This window comes from Triticum dicoccoides, chromosome 3A (genome assembly GCF_002162155.2).
Source record: "Triticum dicoccoides isolate Atlit2015 ecotype Zavitan chromosome 3A, WEW_v2.0, whole genome shotgun sequence".
NCBI lineage: Eukaryota > Viridiplantae > Streptophyta > Magnoliopsida > Poales > Poaceae > Triticum > Triticum dicoccoides.
The window spans coordinates 514,114,138-514,120,089 of record NC_041384.1 but is presented as its reverse complement, the minus strand read 5'-3'; positions in this window follow the sequence as shown (position 1 = coordinate 514,120,089).

Below are 5,952 nucleotides of genomic sequence, written 5' to 3'. Positions count from 1 at the left end.
CGATAATCCCCGGTACTCCGAAACTTATGTGAAACGACCCGAACCATTCTGGTGTTCGAATGTAGCCTTCCAATATATGAATCTTTATGTATCGACCATTTCGAGACTCCTTGTCATGTCCGTGATCTCATCCGGGACTCCGAACAACCTTCAGTACATCAAATCACATAACTCGTAATACATATCATCGTCGAACGTTAAGCGTGCGGACCCTACGGGTTCGAGAACTATGTAGACATGACCGAGACACCTCTCGGGTCAATAACCAATAGCGGAACCTGGATGCTCATATTGGTTCCTACATATTCTACGAAGATCTTTATCGGTCAACCGCACAACAACATACATTGTTCCCTTAGTCATCGGTATGTTACTTGCCTGAGATTCGATCGTCGGTATCATCATACCTAGTTCAATCTCGTCACCGAAAAGTCTCTTTACTCGTTCCGTAATGCATCATCTCACAACTAACTCATTACTCACATTGCTTGCAAGGCTTATTGTGATGTGCATTACCGAGAGGGCCCAGAGATAGCTCTCCGACAATCGGAGTGACAAATCCTAATCTCGATCTATGCCAACTCAACAAACACCATCAGAGACACCCGTAGAGCATCTTTATAATCACCCAGTTACGTTGTGACATTTGGTAGCACACTAAGTGTTCCTCCGGTATTCGGGAGTTGCATAATCTCATAGTCATTGGAACATGTATAAGCCATGAAGAAAGCAATAGCAATAAACTAAACGATCATAGTGCTAAGCTAACGGATGCGTCTAGTCCATCACATCATTCTCTAATGATGTGATCCCGTTCATCAAATGACAACACATGTCCATGGCTAGGAAACTTAACCATCTTTGTTGAACGAGGTAGTCAAGTAGAGCCATACTAGGGACAATCTGTTTGTCTATGTATTCACACATGTACTAAGTTTCCGGTTAATACAATTCAAGCATGAATAATAAACATTTATCATCATATAAGGAAATTTAAATAACAAATTTGTTATTGCCTCTGGGACATATTTCCTTCAACCTCCCACTTGCACAAGAGTCAATAATCTAGATTACACAGTAATGATTCTAACACCCATGGAGTCTTGGTGCTGATCATGTTTTGCTCGTGAGAGAGGCTTAGTCAATGGGTCTGCAACATTCAGATCCGTATGTATCTTGCAAATCTCTATGTATCCCTCCTTGACTTGATCGCGGATGGAATTGAAGCGTCTTTTGATGTGCTTGGTTATCTTGTGAAATCTGGATTCCTTTGCCAAGGCAATTGCACCAGTATTGTCACAAAAGATTTTCATTGGACCCGATGCACTAGGTATTACACCTAGATCAGATATGAACTCCTTCATCCAGACTCCTTCATTTGCTGCTTCCAAAGCAGCTATGTATTCTGCTTCACACGTACATCCCACCACGACGCTCTACTTAGAACTGCACCAACTGACAGCTCCACCATTCAATAAAAATACCTTTCCGGTTTGTGACTTAGAGTCATCCGGATCAGTGTCAAAGCTTGCATCTCGTAACCGTTTACGACGAGCTCTTTGTCACCTCCATAAACAAGAAACATATCCTTAGTCCTTTTCAGGTATTTCAGGATGTTCTTGACCGCTGTCCAGTGATCCACTCCTGGATTACTTTGGTACCTCCCTGCTAAACTAATAGCAAGGCACACATCAGGTTTGGCATACAACATTGCATACATGATAGAACCTGTGGCTGAGGCATAGGGAATGACTTTCATTTTCTCTCTATCTTCTGCAGTGGTCGGGCATTGAGTCTGACTCAACTTCACACCTTGTAACACAGGCAAGAACCCTTTCTTTGCTTGATCCATTTTGAACTTCTTCAAAATGTTATCAAGGTACGTGCTTTGTGAAAGTCCAATTAAGCTTCTTGATCTATATCTATAGATCTTGATGCCCAATATATAAGCAGCTTCACCGAGGTCTTTCATTGCGAAATTCTTATTCAAGTATCGTTTTATGCTATTCAGAAATTCAGTATCATTTCCAATCAACAATATGTCATACACATATAAAATCAGAAATGCTACAGAGCTCCCACTCACTTTCTTGTAAATACAGGCTTCTCCAAAAGTCCGTATAAAACCATATGCTTTGATCACACTATCAAAGCGTATATTCCAACTCCGAGATGCTTGCACCAGTCCATAAATGGATTGCTGGAGCTTGCACACTTTGTTAGCACCTTTTGGATCAACAAAACTTCTGGTTGCATAATATACAACTCTTGTTTAAGATATCCATTAAGGAATGCAATTTTGACATCCATTTGCCAAATTTCATAATCATCAAATGCGGCAATTGCTAACATGATTCAGACGGACTTAAGCATCGCTATGGGTGAGAAGGTCTCATCCTAGTCAACTCCTTGAACTTGTCGAAAACCTTTTGCAATAAGTCGAGCTTTGTAGACAGTAACATTACCGTTAGCGTCAGTCTTCTTCTTGAAGATCCATTTAGTCTCTATGGCTTGCCGATCATCGGGCAAGTCAACCAAAGTCCACACTTTGTTCTCATACATGGATCCCATCTCAGATTTCATGGCCTTAAGCCATTTTGCGGAATCTGGGCTCATCATCGCTTCCTCATAGTTTGTAGGTTCATCATGGTCAAGTAACATGATCTCCAGAACAGGATTACTATACCACTCTGGTGTGGATCTTACTCTGGTTGACCTACGAGGTTCGATAGCAACTTGATCAGAAGTTTCATGATTATTATCATTAGCTTCCTCACTAATTGGTGTAGGAATCACTGGAACTGATTTTTGTGATGAACTACTTTCCAATAAGGGAGATGGTACAGTTACCTCATCAAGTTCTACTTTCCTCCCACTCACTTATTTCGAGAGAAACTCCTTCTCTAGAAAGGATCCATTCTTAGCAACGAATATCTTGCCTTCAGATCTGTGATAAGGTGTACCCAATAGTATCCTTTGGGTATCCTATAAAGACACATTTCTCTGATTTGGGTTCGAGCTTATCAGGTTGAAGCTTTTTCACATAAGCATCACAGCCCCAAACTTTAAGAAACGACAACTTGGGTTTCTTGCCAAACCACAGTTCATATGGTGTCGTCTCAACGGATTTAGATGGTGCCCTATTTAATGTGAATGCAGTCGTCTCTAAAGCATAATCCCAAAATGATAGCGGTAAATCAGTAAGAGACATCATAGATTGCACCATATCTAATAAAGTGTGGTTACGACGTTTGGACACACCGTTACACTATGGTGTTCCAGGTGGCGTGAGTTGCGAAACTATTCCACATTGTTTCAAATGAAGACCAAACTCATAACTCAAATATTCACCTCCACGATCAGATCGTAGAAACTTAATTTTCTTGTTATGATGATTTTCCACTTCACTCAGTCTCAGACTTAGGTCCAGACTTGGGCTTCTTCACTTGAGCAGCAACTTGCTTGCCGTTCCTCTTGAAGTTCTCCTTCTTCCCTTTACCCTTTTTCTTGAAACTGATGGTATTGTTGACCATCAACACTTGATGCTTCTTCTTGATTTCTACCTCCGCAGCCTTTAGCATTGCGAAGAGCTCAGGAATTATCTTATCCATCCCTTACATATTATAGTTCATCACGAAGCTCTCGTAGCTTGGTGGCAGTGATTGAAGAACTCTGTCAATGACACTATCATCAGGAAGATTAACTCCCAGCTGAGTCAAGTGGTTGTGGTACCCAGACATTCAGAGTATATGTTCACTGACAGAACTATTCTCCTCCATCTTGCTGCTATAGAACTTATTGGAGACTTCATATCTCTCAATTCGGGCATTTGCTTTAAATATTAACTTCAACTCCTGGAACATCTCATATGCTCCATGACGTTCAAAACATCGTTGAAGTCCCGATTCTAAGCCGTAAAGCATGGCACACTGAACTATTGAGTAGTCATCAGCTTTGCTCTGTGAGACGTTCATAACATCTGGTGTTGCTCCTACAGTGGGCTTTGCACCTAGCGGTGCTTCCAGGACGTAATTCTTCTATGCAGCAATGAGGATACTCCTCAAGTTACGGACCCAGTCCGTGTAGTTGCTACCATCATCTTTCAACTTAGCTTTCTCTAGGAACACATTAAAATTCAAAGGAACAGTAGCATGGGCCATTTATCTACAACAACATAGACATGCAAAATACTATCAGGTACTAACCTCATGATAAATTAAAGTTCAATTAATCATATTACTTAAGAACTCCCACTTAGATAGACATCCCTCTAGTCATCTAAATGATCACGTGATCCATATCAACTAAACCATGTCCGATCATCACGTGAGATGGAGAAGTTTTCAATGGTGAACATCACTATGTTGATCATATCTAATATATGATTCATGCTCGACCTTTCGGTCTCAGTGTTCAGAGGCAATATCTGCATATGCTAGGCTCGTCAAGTTTAACCTGAGTATTCTGCTTGTGCAAAACTAGCTTGCAGCCGTTGTATGTGAACGTAGAGCTTATCACACCCGATCATCACGTGGTGTCTCGTCACTATGAACTGTAGCAACGGTGCATACTCAGAGAGAACACTTATACCTTGAAATTTAGTGAGAGATCATCTTATAATGCTACCGCCGTACTAAGCAAAATAAGATGCATAAAAGATAAACATCACATGCAATCAATATAAGTGTTATGATATGGCCATCATCATCTTGTGCCTTTGATCTCCATCTCCAAAGCACCATCATGATCACCATCTTCACCGGCTTGACACCTTGATCTCTATCGTAGCATCATTGTTGTCTCGCCAACTATGGCTTCCACGACTATTGCTATCGCATAGTGATAAAGTAAAGCAATTACTTGGCGATTGCATTTCATACAATAAAGCGACAACCATATGGCTCCTGCCAGTTGCCGATCACTATGTTACAAAACATGATCATCTCATACAACAATTTATATAATCATGTCTTGACCATATCACATCACAGCATGCCCTGCAAAAACAAGTTAGACGTCCTCTACTTTGTTGTTGCAAGTTTTACGTGGCTGCTAGGGGCTTAGCAAGAACCGTTCTTACCTACGCATCAAAAACCACAATGAGTTTTTGTCAAGTGTGCTGTTTTAACCTTCAACAAGGACCGGGCGTAATCACACTCGATTCAACTAAAGTTGGAGAAACAGGCACCCACTAGCCACCTACGTGTGAAGCACGTCGGTAGAACCAGTCTCATGAACGCGGTCATGTAATGTCGGTCTGGGCCGCTTCATCCAACAATACCGCCAAATCAAAGTATGACATGTTGGTAAGTAGTATGACTATTATCGCCCACAACTCTTTGTGTTCTACTCGTGCATATAACATCTATGCATAGACCTGGCTCGGATGCCACTGTTGGGGAACGCAGTATTTCAAAAAAAATTCTACGATCACGCAAGATCTATCTAGGAGATGCATAGCAACGAGAGGGGAGAGTGTGTCTACGTACCCTCGTAGACCGAAAGCGGAAGCGTTTAGTAACACGGTTGATGTAGTGAAACGTCTTCGTGATCCAACCGATCAAGTACCAAACGCACGGCACCTCCGCGATCTGCACACGTTCAGCTCGATGACGTCCCTCGTACTCTTGATCCAGATGAGGCCGAGGGTGAGTTCCGTCAGCATGACGACATGTTGACGGTGATGATGAAGTTACCGCCGCAGAGCTTCACCTAAGCACTCTGACAATATGACCGAGGTGTAAAACTGTGGAGGGGGGCACCGCACATGGTTAAAGATCAACTTTTGTGTCTATGGGGTGCCCCCTCCCCCGTATATAAAGGCGGGGAGGAGGAGGAGGGCCGGCCACAAGGGGCGTGCCCAAGGGGGGAATCCTACTCCTAGTAGGAGTAGGTTTCCCCCTTTCCTAGTCCTAGTAGGAGAAGAAGGAAGGAGAGGAAGAAGAGAAGGAA